Below are 17,024 nucleotides of genomic sequence, written 5' to 3' on the forward strand. Positions count from 1 at the left end.
ATTGAAAATAGATTTTTTCATATAATATATCCTGATCATTGTTAAGGTTGAGTAGTTAGGGGGAAAGTAAGAATGAATCATTTTCAAGATCAGACCTACACTTGAATTAGACCACAGCAGAAAGGAACAATAACAAGCTCCTAAAATAGTAACAACACAGTGAAGGTATTTGGGAAACATTATTTTAGACTATAGGTAAAGAGCAAGCACAATATATGGAAGAAAAACACAGCTTAGGCATTGAATTTTTTATTCCGAACCCAGAGCCTTTCGCATGTTCAGCAAGTGCTCTACCACTAAATTTCATCCCCACCACAAGTCCTTAGATGTAAACGTATGAAGTGAAAATAAAAGCCGAGGCGGAATGGAAGAATCAAGTGGGGAGGGGGAAGAGGAGATTGTGGGAGGATAAAAGGGGAGAGAGACTGTAAAATAAGGAACCTTTGAGGGGTAGCATGAAACCTAATACTGCAGAAACTTCCTGAAATATATACATATATGAAGGTTACCTAAATGAAATCACTGAGTTATGGGGAGACAGAGTCCCAACCGGCTAACTTTTGTCACCAAAAAAAAACTTTCAGTACTGAGATTGGGTTGTTAAATTGTAGGCCAAAGGGGCCCCACAGAAATCCCCCAAACAACCCAGACTGTTGCAAGACTATAGGTTGCTCTCTACAAACTGACAGCAAGACCCCATTGCTGAAGATTGTAACATGAGCAGCTGGCTTGCTTGTTTGTTGGGGTTTCTGTCCTGCCAGGTACCCCCAGCTGTTTAGTCCCAGAGAAAATCACACATAGGTCTCCATAAATTATAAGCTGATTGGCCCATTAGCTCTAGCTTCTCACTGGCTCTCACATCTTGATTAACCCATTTTTCTGGTCTATGTTAGCCATGTGGCTCAGTACCTTTTTTCAGTGGAGCAAATCACATCCTGCTGCTTCGGTGGTCTGGACAGGAGTGGGAGTAATCAGCTTCCTCCTTCCCAGAATTCTCCTGTTCTCATTACATCATTTCTACTTCCTGTCTTGTTTTTCCGCCTATAATTCCTGCCTGACCAATCAGCATTTATTTATAACATGATTGACAGAATACAGACAATTCTCCCATACCAGAAGATAACATCTACACACACACACACACACACACACACACACACACACACACACACACACATATATATATATGTCAAACTGGTCCCTACATAAACCTTTGCTCTACATTTCAGCATCTTTGGTACAGGAAGGTACTCTGCATGCTAGGCAAAAGAAAAATATAAACATCAAGCCAGCTACAAACCCTTTATCTACAATGGTGTACTATGTCAAGGCAATAGTGGCACAAAGCTTGTAGGAACAACCAACCAATAACTGATTTGATTTAAGCTCTTCTCCACAAGATGGAATCATGCCCAATACTGAAAGCCCAGAGACCTATACTAATCCTAAATAATACTGGTCTAAAAAAATTTTAAATGTAGTAATAAAATGACTCCTAATGATAGCCTGTTATATTTATAGATTAGCGCCTCATCATCAGAGAAGTACCGTCCTGTGGTAGATGGGGAAAAAAAGGAGACCCACAGTCAGGCATTATGCAGAGAAAGAGAGAACTTGGAACACTCAGCCCTAATTGGCATGTCTCCATCAAATCCCCCCCACCAGATCTCAGGGAACCCTACAGAAAAGGAGACAGAAAGAATATAAGAGCCAGATGAGGTGGAGGACACCAAGAAAGCAAAACCCCCTAAATGAGTATGATCAAAGCTCATAAGAACTCACAGAGACTGAAGCAGCATGCACAGAGCCTCACAAGTCTGCACCAGGTCCTCTGTGTATATATTATGGTTTCTAGTTTAATGTTTTTATGGGATTCCTGAGTGTGCGGAAGAGTATCTTTCTGGTTCTTATGCCTTCTTTTGAGCTCTTTTCCTTCCATTAGTTTGTCTTGTTGAACTTCGATGTGACAGCTTTTTTTTTATTTTATTATATTTCATTTTACATTATTTTAAAAAGTAAATGAATGAATGGATGGATGGATGGATGGATAGGTAGGCACTAAGGTAAAGGTTAACATTTGGACTGTCATTTGTATCTGCTAGGAGAGGGAAAAATTACTTTTCTCCAACAGAGTGACATTGAATATATCAACCACTCTAGGAAAGGTCTCATGCTCAAGATTAGTAGACCACCACGTAATGGACCCTACAGGGTTTTTTTTTGTGTGTGTGCTTTTATTTTGTTACAGTTTGGTGAGTGTTTTTTTTTTGGGGGGGGGTGTTTTATTTTGTTTCTTGTTTTGGGGGTTTTGCTGTTGTATTGGGTTTTTGTTTCCTTTTTGAGAAAGAACTTAAAGTTGGATAAATGGGGAGGAGGAGAAGATCCGGAAGGACTTGGGGGAGGGGGAGAATATATCAAAATATATTTAAAGTTAAAATTGCCTTAAATAATAAAATATAATAAAAAGTTATAACTTCCCAAAAGAAAATCTAAGAACCAACAAAGATGGAAACGCACTGATCAAAGAAAACAGCAAATCCAACAAACTCTCATCACAAAACATTCAGGAAATCTGGGACACAATAAAAAGACCAAACCTAAGAATAATAGGAGTAGAAGAAGGAGAAGAAGTACAGCTCAAAAGTCCAGAAAATATATTTAATAAAATTATAGAAGAAAACTTTGCCAACTTAAAGAAAGATATACCTATGCACCTGTACACTCACAAGCATGTACCACGTACCACACACAGAGACAGAATAAGAATAAATATATAAAATACAAGTTTTGTTTTTATACATATTTCACTACAATAAAAAATTTAGTGTGTATATAAACTAAAAAAATTAATATAAGATATCTAGGGTTATTAGAGGTCATTAGGCAATTAGAATTGAATTCAACATATATAACATAGTTGAACACCAATGTCAAGAAAAGTACATTTCAATAAAAAATATATTGTAATTTCTTAGAGAATTCTTGACAAAATTCAACATCCCTTTATGATAAAAGTCTTGGAGAGATTAGGGATACAAGGGACATACCTAAATATAATAAAAGCTATTTACAGCAAGCCGACAGCTAACATCAAATTAAACGGAGCGAAACTCAAAGCCATCCCACTAAAATCAGGAACACGACAAGGCTGTCCATACCTCTTCAATATAGTGCTTGAAGTTCTAGCAATAGCAATAAGACAACATAAAGGGATCAAGGGGATTCGTATCGGAAAAGAAGAAGTTAAGCTCTCGTTATTTGCAGATGATATGATAGTATACATAAGAGACCCCAAAAAGTCTACCAAAGAACTCCTACAGCTGATAAACACCTTTAGTAATGTGGCAGGATACAAGATCAACTCCAAAAAATCAGTAGCCCTCTTATACACAAAGGATATGGAAGCAGAGAGGGAAATCAGAGAAGCTTCTCCATTCACGATAGCCACAAACAGCATAAAATATCTTGGGGTAAATCTAACCAAGGACGTGAAAGATCTATTTGACAAGAACTTTAAGGCATTGAAGAAAGAAATTGAAGAGGATACCAGAAAATGGAAGGATCTCCCTTGCTCTTGGATTGGGAGGATCAACATAGTAAAAATGGCAATTCTGCCAAAGGCAATTTATAGATTCAATGCAATCTCCATCAAGATCCCATCAAAATTCTTCACAGATCTTGAGAGGATAATAATCAACTTTATATGGAAAAACAAAAAACTCAGGATAGCCAAAACAATCTTATACAATAAAGGAACTTCTGGAAGCACTAACATTCCTGACTTCAAACTCTATTACAGAGCTACAGTAATGAAAACAGCGTGGTATTGGCATAATAACAGAGAAGTCGACCAAAGGAATCATATAGAAGACCCGGATTTTAACCCACAAGCCTATGAACACCTCATTTTTGATAAAGGAGCTAAAAGTATACAATGGAGAAAGAAAGCATCTTCAACAAATTGTGCTGGCACAACTGGATGTCAACCTGTAGAAGAATGAAAATAGACCCATATCTATCACGAAGCACAAAACTCAAGTCCAAATGGATCAAAGACCTCAATATCAGCCCGAACACACTGAACCTGATAGAAGAGAAAGTGGGAAGTACCCTACAACATATGGGCACAGGAGATTGCTTCCTATGTATAACCCCAGCAGCACAGACATTAAGGGCAACATTGAATAAATGGGACCTCCTGAGACTGAGAAGCTTTTGTAAAGCAAAGGACACTGTCACTAAGACAAAAGGGCAACCCACTGACTGGGAGAAGATCTTCACCAATCCTGCAACAGACAAAGGTCTGATCTCCAAAATATATAGAGAACTCAAGAAACTAGACTTTAAAATGCTAATTAACCCAATTAAAAAATGGGGCACTGAACTGAACAGAGAATTTTCAACAGAAGAAGCTCAAATGGCCAAAAGACACTTAAGGTCATGCTTAACCTCCTTAGTGATCAGGGAAATGCAAATCAAAACAACTTTGAGATACCATCTTACACCTGTCAGAATGGCTAAAATCTAAAACACCAATGATAGCCTTTGCTGGAGAGGATGTGGAGGAAGGGGCACACTCATCCATTGCTGCTGGGAATGCAAACTTGTGCAACCACTTTGGAAATCAGTGTGGCGGTTTCTCAGGAAATTCGGGATCAACCTGCCCCAGGACCCAGCAATACCACTCTTGGGAATATACCCAAGAAAGGCCCTATCATACAACAAAAGTATATGCTCAACTATGTTCATAGCAGCATTATTTGTAATAGCCAGAACCTGGAAACAACCTAGATGTCCTTCAATGGAAGAATGGATGAAGAAAGTGTGGAATATATATACATTAGAGTACTACTCAGCGGTAAAAAACAATGACTTCTCGAATTTTGCATGCAAATGGATGGAAATAGAAAACACTATCCAGAGTGAGGTGTCCCAGACCCAAAAAGATGAACATGGGATGTACTCACTCATAATTGGTTTCTAGCCATAAATAAACGACATTGAGTCTATAATTTGTGATCCTAAAGAAGCTAAATAAGAAGGTGAACCCAAAGAAAAACATATAGTTATCCTCCTGGATATGGGAAGTAGACAAGATTGCCGAGCAAAAATTGGGATCCAGGGGATGGGGTGGGATAGGGGTAAAGGGAGATGGGGAGAGAAATGTGAGAAGGGGAGGATGGGGGGAACTTGGGGAATTGGGATGGTTGGGATAAAGGAAGGATGGATATGGGAGCAGGGAAGCATATATCTTAATTAAGGGATCCAGCTTAGGGTGGGCAAGAGACCTGAACCTAGAGGGGCTCCCAGGTGCCCAGGGGGATGTCACAGTTAGTGCCTTGGGCAGCTGAGCATAAGGAACCTGAAATGGCCCTATCCTATAACCACACTGATGAATATCTTGCCTATCACCATAGAACCTTCATCGGGCAATGGATGGAGATAAAGACAGAGACCCATATTGGAGCACCGGAATAACCTCCCAAGGTCCCAATGAGGAACAGACAGAGGGAGAACATGAGCAAGGAAGTCAGGACCGTGAGGGGTGCACCCACCCACTGAGACAGAGGGACTGATCTATTGGGAGCTCACCAAGGCCAGCTGGACTGGAACTGAAAAAGCATGGGATAAAACTGGACTCTCTGAACAATGAGGACTGATGAGAAGCCAAAAACAATGGCACTGGGGTTTGATCCTACTTCATGTTCTGGCTTTGTGGGAGCCTAGCTAGTTTGGATGCTCACCTTCCTAGACCTAGATGGAGGGGGGAGGACCTTGGACTTTCCACCTGACTGCTCTTCAGTCTGGAGAGAGAGGGGGAAAGGAGTGGGGGGAGGGGGAGTGGAGTGGGAGGAAGGGGAGGGAAATGGGAGGATGGGAGGAAGCGGAATTTTTTTTTCCAAGAAAAAATAAATAAATAAAAAGAAATGAAGGTATTCATGGGGTCCTGTCTCACACAGGTGAGCAAATGATAGTTGAGGAATGATGAAGAAGGAAAAACACCTGCCTTCAGTGATGTAGTGACTGATGAGTTACTCAAGTTCCCAGGCAGTCTCAATCCAGTGCATGAGACAGACCCTGGTGAAACTCAGTGGACCACAAAGCAAAGCAAAAAGACATGAAAGACGGATCTAGACCTTGTGGGAGGGAGGAGAGTAGGAGGATGATGAGGCAAAGTGAAGAATGAGTATGAACAGATTATTTTATGTAAAACAAAATTAACAATTAATTGATGAAAAGAAAGAACAAGTTACTTCTAGTGATGGAGGACAGTCTCATGACAACACATTTACTTTTCTGCAATTTTTAAAATTGAAGTATAATTACATCACTTCACCAATCCCTTTCCTCTCTCCAATACCACCTTTGCCCTTCTCCCTTCTCAGATTCTTGTCCTTTTCCTCTACTTATAACTATTGTTCTTTTATATATGTATGTACAAATATATAAAACAACCTGCTGAGTCCATCTGGTGCTACTTATATGTATATTACTCCAGAGTTCACTTCTTGGTATTGGGTAACCTGGGGAAGACTAATCCCTCACCCTTAAAAGTCCTTAGTTGCCTATAGTTCTTAGATCAATACATTTCTATATATCCATTTAGACACACACACACACACACACACACACACATACACACACATATATATATATGAAAGAATGAGCATAGCTATACTTCCAAAACCTCTGAGATATATTCAAGAGACCAAAACTAAGAATTCACTGGGCAGAAAGAGATGAGATAAAATCTAAAGGTATGAATAATCAATTCAATACAATTAAATCAGAAAATTCTCCAAATGTAGAGAAAGAAATTATATCCAAACACAGGCGGAATCTAGAACTTAAAGCAAACATGACCAGTGAAGAGCATAGCATCTCCAAGACATATTGGAGTTAAGAAGTCAACAATGCAAAGCATAGAAACAGTGTAAAAGACAAAGGAAAATCTACCAACTCACCTATGAAGACAAACACATCAGAATACATCAGATAGCTCACCAGCAATCCTAAAATTCAGGAAAGCATAGAATGATATATTTCAAACCCTGATAGTATGACTGAAAAACAGGAATGCTATATATAGAAAAACCACCTTTTAAAATACACACCAAAATGAGGACATTTAAAGATAAGCACAAACCATGAAAATTTATTTTTCTCCATAAAATCTCAAATATAAATGGCTCCAAGTCACCATAAAACAAGAGAGAGAGAGTAGCTGACAAGATTAAAAAACAAGATTCAGTTATCTATTGTCTCCAAGAAACAAACCTAATTGGCAAAGGCAACCTCAGATCTATAGTTAAACAATGAAAAATCAATCAAGTAAAAACCATCTTGTGTAACTATCCTACTAGCCAATAAAGGAGTCTCCTTGGTAACATTCACCAAAAGGATAAAGAAGGTCACTATACATTAACAAAGTGAACAGTTCATTAAGACAAAATAAAAATTGTAGATGTGTATGAATAGGATGTTGAGACTCACAATTTCATAAACCCTAAAGGAAGCAAAAGGTCAGATAGGTCTGACCACAAGCGTGGATGACTTCAACACCCTACTTTCATCTTTAGATAGGTTATCCTAATTAAAAACCAACAAAGAAATACCATAAGTCAAAATGCATCACATTATAGGTCACAAAACAAGTTTTCAAAATACAAATTATTTGATAGATATAACCAATTCCATGTGCCTAACTGAGTATAATAGAATAAAACTGGAAACCAAAAGCAAATGAAACAAAAACAGCTACAAAAATATTAAGAGACTAAACAATGAATTCTTAAATGACCAGGGAATCACTGAGGAAGTTAGGAAGAAATTACTAAATTCCTACAATCAAATGAAAATAATAGCATAACACATCTCAATCTCTGGGCCAAAGTGAAAGCAGTTCCAAGAGAAAAGTGTGTGGTTATAAGTATTAAAAAAATCAGTGATATCAAATAAATAATGTAACGATGTACTTCAAGGACTTAGAAGTACAAAAAAAAAGCAAAACCCAAACATAGCTATTGGTAAGAAATAATAATAATTAGAGTAGAAATTAATGAAATGGAAACTGAAAACCCAATACATATCTACTGCACCTGGAGGAAGATCAGAGGGTCTCAGCTCCAGGCTGAACAACCCTGCTCTCTAGGCCCTAACCCCTAGTTGCACATCCTGTGCTCCTCTCCTACCTACTGCCAACCCCAGTGAACAGGCAGCAGCATCCTCCACACTCCACCCAACCATGTCTGCTACATCAGCAACCACTAGATTCATAAGCCACACCTGCACATGGAGGAAGAATGACAACCTGAGCCATAAGCCCTACCTGCACAGATTGGAAGAAGAGATGGGTAGACAGCAGTGTAAGAATACATTCAATAACATAAAGAGTAATATGGAAGCACCAGAAACTAGATGTTCTACAACAGAAGACCTGAATAACCCAACACAGATGAAGCAGAAGAAAATAACCTTAACCATAATTTTATGAAGATGATAGAGCCCTTTAAATAGGAAATGAAAAATTAAAGAAATGGAAGAAAATACAAATAAAACAATAGGAAGAAATAAATCTCTTAAAGAAAGCCAAGAAAAATCAAGAGAAAACAATCAAACACGTGAAAGAAACAGTTTGAGACTTAAAAATTGAAATAGAGGACCTAGGACTTACCACAGGGCAGGGAACCCTGACTGCTCTTTGGACTGGAGAGGGAGGGGGAGAGGAGTGGAGGGAAGGGGAGAGGAGTGGGAGGAGGGGGAGAAGAGTGGGAGGAGGGGGAGAAGAGTGGGAGGAGGGGGAGAAGAGTGGGAGGAGGAGGAGGGAAATGGGAGGCTGGGAGGAGGTGGAAATTTGGTTTTTTTATTCTCTTTTTATCAATAAAAAAAGGAAAAAAACAAAAAAAATGTAACTGTCAGAATAATAATAATGTGAGGTTTACAATTCTTAAGTGCACCAGCAAAACTTATATTTACTTTAATAATTATTTCATGACATAAAATTAAAGCTAGAATATTTTTATGTTATTACAAAAAAATTGAAATAGAGGCAATAAAGAAAACAGAAACTGAGGGAATTCTGGAAATGGAAAATCTGGGTAAATGATCAGGAACTATAAATGCAAGCATAACCAACAGAATGCAAGAGATTAAAGAGAGAATCCCAGGCACTGAAAATACAATAGAGGAAATAAATTCATTGATCAAAGAAAATGACAAATTCAAAAAATTCATAACACAAAACATCCAGGAAAACTGAGACACTAGGAAAAGACCAAAATAAGAATAATAGGAGAATTCCAGTTCAAAGGCACAGAAAAAATACTCAACAAAATAGAAAAAAACTTTTTGAAACTAAAGAAGAATATGCCTATGAAGGCACAAGAAATTTACAGAACACCAAATAGATTGGGCCAAAAGAAAGTCCCCTCAACATATAATAATCATAATACTAAACATACAGAATAAAGAAAGAATATTAAGAGCTGCAAAAAAAAATCCATGATGCCAGCCGAGACTACAATGCCCAGCAAAACTTTCAGTCACCACAGATGGAGCAAAACAAGATATTCTATGACAAAACCAGATTTAAACAATACCTGTCAGTCCTACAGAAACTACTAGTAGGAAAACTCCAACCCAAGGAGTTAACTCCACCCATGAAAACACAGGCAATAGATAACCTTACACCAACAAATCCCAAAGAAGGTCAACACACTAATGCTGTCATCATCAACGACAAAACCAAAATATCAGGAATTAACAAACACTGGTTATTAATATCTCATAATATCAATGTACTCATTTGCCTCTAAAAAGACATAGGTTAACAGAATGGGTACAAAAATAGGACCCATCCTGCTGCTGCGTACAAGAAACACACCTCAACCTCAAAGATAGACATTACCTCAGAGTAAAGGGTTGGGAAAAGATTTTCCAATCAAATGGACCTAAGAAACAAGCTGATGTAGCTATCCTAAAATTTAACAAAATAGACTTCAAACTAAAATTAATCAAATTAGATAGAGAAGGACATTTCATATTCATTACAAGAAAAATACATCAAGATGAAGTCTCAATTCTGAACATCTATATCCCAAATATGAGGGCACCCACATTTTTTGTTTTTGTTTCCATGTTTATACTTGTTTATTATCTCTTAGAGTTCTCAAAACATCACAAAGAGATTTAGTCCTTTAAAAAACACTTGCACCAACTTACCTTCCTCCCATACTTCTTTTTTAATTTCTTTTTTAAAGAAAACAAGCTATCTTTTTTCATTTTACATACTAATCTCAGTCCCACTCCCTCCCCTTCTTCTATTCCCTTCACCTACCCGTATCCCACCCCCCTATCCACTCCTCAGAGAGGGTAAGGCACATTGCCTTGAGGAAAGTCCACACATTGCCTTGAGGAAAGTGCAAGGCCCTCCCTACTGTATCTAGGCTGAGCAAGGTATCCATCCAAAGATAATAGACTAGCAAAAAGTCAGTAGAAGCAGCAGGGATAAAGCTGATATTACTTCCAGTGGCCCTGCAGTCTGACCCAGCCAAAGAACTGTCACCAACATTCAGAAAGACTACTTTGGACCTATGCTGGTTCCTTCCCTGTCTGGCTGAAGTTGGTGAGTTCCCATCAGATCAAGTAGGCTGTTTTAGTGGGTCCCCATCATAATCTTGACATCTTTGTTCATATTCTCACTCCTCCCACTCTTCAACTGGACTTTGGGAGCTCAGACCAGTGCTCCAATGTGGGTCTCTGCTTCTGTTTGTATCAGTTGCTGGATGGTGATGGTTAAGATATTCATCAGTCTGATTAAAGTGCAAGGTCAGTTGGGCAACTACATTTGTAAAATAAACATTGCTAAAGCTTAAATCACATATCAAACCTCACAAACTAATAGTGGGAGATTTCAACATCCCATTCTCAGCACTGGACAGGTCTGCCAGACAAAAACTTAACAGATAAGCAAGGAAACCAGCAGATGTTGTGACTCAAATGGACTTAACAGACATCTATAGAACATCTAACCCAAACACAAAAGAATATACCTTCTTCTCAGCACTTTATGGAACCTTCTCTAAAATTGATCACATACTTGGTAGCAAAGTAAACCTCAACAGATACAAAAACATTGTATCCTATTGGATCACCATGGCTTAAAGTTAGAATTCGACAAAAATACTAATTGCAGAAAGCCTACAAAATCATGGAAATTGAACATTGCTCAAATGAATGATAACTGGGCCAAAGAAGAAATAAAGAAGTTAAAGACTTCCTAGAATTCAATGAATATGAAAGCATAGCATACCCAAACTTATGGGACACTATGAAAGCATTGCTAAGGGGAATGTTCATAAGAGGAATGCTCATAGCACTAAGTGCCTACATAAAGAAAGTGGAGAAATCTCACACTAGCGACTTAACAGCACATGGGAAAGCTCTAGAACAAAAAGAAGCAAACTCACCCAGGAGGAGGAGATGTCAGGAAATAATCAAATTTAGGGTTGAAAATAATAAAATGGAAACAAAGAGAACAATATGAAGAATCGATGAGACAAAGAGTTTGTTTTTAGAGAAAATCAAGAAAAGATAGACAAAATGTTATCCAAACTAATAAAAAGGCAGAGAAATATACAAATTAACAAAATCAGAAATGATAAGAGGACATAACTACATACACTGAGGAAATCCAGAGAATCATTATGTCATACTTTGAAAACTTGCACTCAACAAAATTGGAAAATATAAAAGAAATGGGCGATTTTCTGGATATGTACCACATATCAAAATTAAATAGACCTATAACCCCGAAGGAAATAGAAGCAGTCATCAAAATTTCCCAACCAAAAAAAGCCCAAGGCCTGATGGTTTTGGCACAGAATTCTACCAGAATTTCAAAGAAAAGCTAATACCAATAATCCTCAAATTGTTCCACACAGCAGAAACAGAAGGAACATTGCCAAACTATTTTTATAAGACTACAGTTTTCCTCACACCCAAACCATATAAAGACACAACTAAGAAAAAAAATTACAGACTAATGTTCCCCATGATCATTGATGCAAAAAAAAAATGTTCAATAAAATACTGGCAAACTGAATCCAAGAATAAATAAAAAAAATCATTCACCATGATCAAATAGGTTTTATCCTAGAGACTCAGTGATAGTTTAACATATAAAAATCTGTCAATGTCGAGGGAGGGGGACTTGATTGGGGGAAGGGAAGGGAAATGGGAGGCAGTGGCGGGGAGGAGGCAGAAATCTTTAATAAATAAATAAAATTTAAATAAAAATCTGTCAATGTAATCCATCATATAAATAAACTGAAAGAAAAAACTCATGATCATCTCATTAAATGCTGAAAAAGCCTTCAACAAAATCCAACCTTCATGATAAAGGTCTTAGAGGGATCAGGGATACAAGGAATATGCCTAAACATAATAAAGGCAATATACAGCAAACCAATAGCCATCGTCAAACTAAATGAAGAGAAACTCAATTTGATTCCACTAAAACCAGAAACAAGACAAGGCTGTCCATTCTCTCCATATATATTCAATATAGTACTCAAAAAATTAGTAGCCCTCCTACATACAAATAATAAACAGGCTGAGAAAGAAATCAGAGAAACATCATTTATAATTATAATTGCCACTAATAACATATCTTGGGGTACCTCAAATCAAACAAGTGGAAGACCTGTATGACAAGAACTTTAAGTCTTTAAAGAAAGAAATTGAAGAAGATCTCCCATGCCCATGGATAGGTAGGATCAACATAGTAAAAATGGCAAACTTATCAAAAATAATCTAACGATTCAATGCAATCCCCATCAAAATCCCAGCACAATTCTTCACAGACCTCAAAAGAACAATACTCAACTTCATATGGAAAAACAAGAAACCCAGGGTAGCCAAAACAATTCTGTACAATAAAGTGATGGGGGAGGGTCATCTGTCTATGTGTTACTTTCATTGGTTAATAAAGAGACTGCCTTGGCCTTTTGATAGGGCAGAAAATTAGGTGGGCAGAGTAGACAGAATGGAATGCTGGGAAGAAGGGAAGTGAGGCAGTCACCATGATTCTCCTACCGAGACAGATGTAGGCTAGAATCCTTCCTGGTAAGCACCACCTTGTGGTGCTACACACATTAATAGCAATGGGTTAATCAAGATGTGAGAGTTCTCACCCACTCTCAGTTAACCCAGGTGATCTTCACTATTTTCCCTTCATGGGGCCCTCCATGTGTGCCCCTCTTAGGGTCCTTCTTTTTACCCAGCTTCTCTGAGGTTAGCCTCCAGGAATCCCAGAATAAGACCAAGACTGAGAGCTGTCCCCTCCTGTCTTATAATCCTCTCTAGTTCTGGAATTAAGAGCATACACCACTAACACTGGTTTCTATGATGAGCTAGTGTGGCTATTGGGATTAAAGGTGTGCGTCATTGTTGCTTGGTCTGAGGCTAGCTAGTGTGGCTGTTTCACTTTTCTGATCCTCAAACAAACATTATTTATTAAAATACAGATGAAATTCCACTACAGTAGGACCCTCTCTCCTCCCATAGGCTTCCCAATGACAAGCCTGCCTTTCCTCAGGACTCCACTGCCACTCTTGCCTCCAGGTAAACTCCTTACCTTCTTACCCTTAAACCACCCAGTTTCCCCTTGGCCCATTCTCAGAACCCCCTGCCAGTATGCAGTCCCTTCTTATTTCTTCTCTCTTGACCACCAAACTCACTGCTGGTATTTTCTAGGACCCTGAGCAGACCTAGCCTCTAAGTAGGTTCTTCTTCTTCTTCCCTAGAGTTCCCAACTCCTCACCTGCCCTCCCTGAGTTCTCACATTGACTGTACCCTTTCTTTCTTTGAACTTTAAAAAACAAAACTCATATAGTCATCAGTAGATTCAGAAAGTACTTTGACTAAATTCAACTTTCTTTCATGAGAGAAGTTTCATAGAAAATAAGGTTGGTATGAATGTGCATTTATGTGTAAGAACTACATGTGACAGATCCAAAGTTAGTATCATCTTAATGGAGAAAACCTCAATGTAATATCATTAAAATCAGGAAGACTAAGTTGTCCACCGTCTCCACTACTGTTCCATAAAATATATAATGTCTTGCTAGACCATTATGATGAGAAGAAGTTCAAATAGGAAAATAACTCAAAGCAAACTTGGTTTTGGATAATATGATGTTACATATAAGAAACACTAAAGAGTCAACCAGAAAACTCCTAGAACTAAAATTTATACTTCCTACAAAGTGTCAGGATTAAAAATAAACATCAAAAGTTTATCTATATACCAAAATGAAACACACTGAGGAAGAAATCACAGAAATAATTCTATTTGTAAGAGCCTTTAAAAAAAAACCCTCAGAATAAACCTAATCAAGGAGGTGAAAAACTTCTACAATGGAAACTTTAAAATTTGCCAGGTGGTGGTGGCACATGCCTTTAATCCCAGCACTAGGGAGGCAGAGGCAGGGAGATCTCTGTGAGTCTGAGGCCAGCCTGGTCTACAAGAGCTGGTTCCAAGACAGGCTCCAAAGCTACAGAGAAACCGGTCTGGAAAAACCAAAATAAATAAATAAATGACACCTTATGATTACATTAGAAGATGGAAAGTTTTCCTATGCTTATGGACTGTTATAATAATGTTAAAATGATAATCCTACCAAAAAATTTACAGATTCATTCAATCCTAATCAAAATCCCCATGCTATTATTCACGGAAATTTTTAAAAATTTTAAAATAAATATAGAGACATAAAAGACACTGGAGGGCCAAGGAAATCCTGAGCAAAAAGAAGAGAGACATTATTATACCAGATATCAAGTTATTTAACAGAATTATAGTACTAAGGAGTACTGTAATAACATGCACCCATGGATGAGTGTGCACATAGACACACACACAAAAGGATTAATGTCTAGAATACATGAAAAACTAAATAAACAAGGAAATAAAAAACCAATTAAAATGAGCTATGGGTCTGAACAGAGAATTCTCAAAGTAATAAATATCAATGCTTAATAAACACTTTTGAAGAGTATTTATCACCAGCCATCAGAGAAATGCAAATTGTAAAACTGTTCTGAGATTCTGTTCACCCCTAGTCAGAATGGCCATCATCAAGAAACCAAATGAAAACAAATGCTGGCAACGATTTGTGAAAATAGGATTTGCTGTTGGTAGAAATGTGAACTTTTGTAGTCATTAAGAAAATTGGTGTGGAGATTCTTCTAGAACAGTGTTTCTCAACTTTTCTAATGCTGTGACCGTTTAGTGCAGTTTCTCATGTTGTGATGACCCCAACTATAAAATTGGTTTTGGTGCTACTTCATAATTATAATTTGCTACTTTTATGAATCATAATGTAAATATCCAATATGCAGGATATTTGGCTCTTGTAAAAGGGTCATTTGATCCCCAAAAGGTTACAACCCACAGGCTGAGAACCACTGCTTTAAAAGTCAAAGACAGAACTCCCACACACTCCAGCTATTCTACTCTTAGACACAAACACAAATGATACTGTATCCCCTACTACAGAAATACTTGCTTGTCCACATTTCTATTTGCTCTGTTCAAAATAGCCAAGGAACTGAAACAGTCTAGATGTGCCCCAACTAATGACTAGATAAGAAAATGTGCTACAGTGGGATTTTACTCAGCTGCAAAGAAAATGAGGCTTTGAAATTCGCAGGTAAAAGGGTGTCTCTAAAAAATTAGAACCCGACTTAAGGCTAGCCAGGCACAGGAAAACCAACACCACACTACCCATCATGTACAGCTCATATTCTCTTTCATATGAAGATCCCAGCTCCAAATCTCTAATTTTGTGTGTTCAATTTAGAATACTAGGATAAGACAGGAACCTAGAAAAGGCCCTGTTGGGAATGGTCACAGGAGCTGGAAATAGTCAAACTGCAAGGGATCTGAATCCTCTACCTGACAGGTAGTTTTTATAGTTCTAGAAGCTCCTATATAGACTACTGGTGTACAAATAGTATCAATCGTCTTACATAGCTGTGAATTCTATGACCTAAAAAACCAACCTGGAGAGCTAGAGGATCCCATTTGTGCAATAGAGGCCCTACCATTACATGGATAAATAGCTTCTGATTGAATTTGAGACCTATTCAACTGGAGAGAATCCATGTCTATTTCTATAAATCTAATCTGTACCCTTAACTGTAGAAATCATATTCTCTATAGGTAACAGAGTACTGACATAGATCAAGCTACTTTCTAAATATTTGTTTATACACACAGAGATAAACTACTCTCAGTCTTAATCTAGAAGCTTATCTTTTTAGTGAAATGTGGTTAAAACAGAGCCTTATAGCTGCAGGGTACTGAGAACATGTGTGGATGAGTGTTCAGCCCTAAATAAGACATTTATACCATCCTGTCCATAGTTCACGGGATACTGAAAATAGAAACAGAGTGGAAAAGAATGTAAGAGCTGATACAGGGAAAGGCTATAAAATGTCAGCCAGCAAGATATAGCTATGCAACCGCAAACTTATAGCAAGCAAGGATACCTTCCCTAAGTATGTGCAAGAATGGAACTTTTAACAATCCAGTATAGCTAGAAGAGGGTCTCAGTAGGGTCTTTTCTTCACAGCTGGACTATTTGCTACTGATAGATTCTGGCATAAAGAGAGCCATTGTCTTTAAGTCTATGTTCATTGATGATTCCACCAGGTTCCAATGGATAGTTCTAATTTAATGGTCGCACAAATAAAGTATAGTACCTATACAAATTAGACTTTTATTATCTTAAAAACTAAATCCTAACATTTGTAGGAAAATGAGTGCATGTGGAAATCATCATGTAAAGCTAAGTAAGCTAGACTAAAAAAGACAAAGACTGCCTACTTTCTCTTATATGCAGAATCGAGCGCTAAATGGGTGTGGTTTTATGCGATGAAGCTAGAAAGAGTTCACAAGAGTGGAGGAATTATAAGGAGAGAGGAGCAAGGGACACAGGAAGGAAGAGAATACATGCGAC

The 17,024-nt window shown here is 37.8% G+C and overlaps 1 protein-coding gene across 19 annotated transcripts in view; it reads right to left on the minus strand.

Annotated features, from left to right (window-relative positions):
* Stxbp5l (syntaxin binding protein 5L) overlaps nucleotides 1-17,024 on the minus strand; it is a 210,654-nt gene that overhangs the window by 89,496 nt on the left and 104,134 nt on the right. The window lies entirely within an intron of this gene.

This window comes from Microtus pennsylvanicus, chromosome 1 (assembly GCF_037038515.1).
Source record: "Microtus pennsylvanicus isolate mMicPen1 chromosome 1, mMicPen1.hap1, whole genome shotgun sequence".
In the NCBI taxonomy this organism is placed as follows: domain Eukaryota; kingdom Metazoa; phylum Chordata; class Mammalia; order Rodentia; family Cricetidae; genus Microtus; species Microtus pennsylvanicus.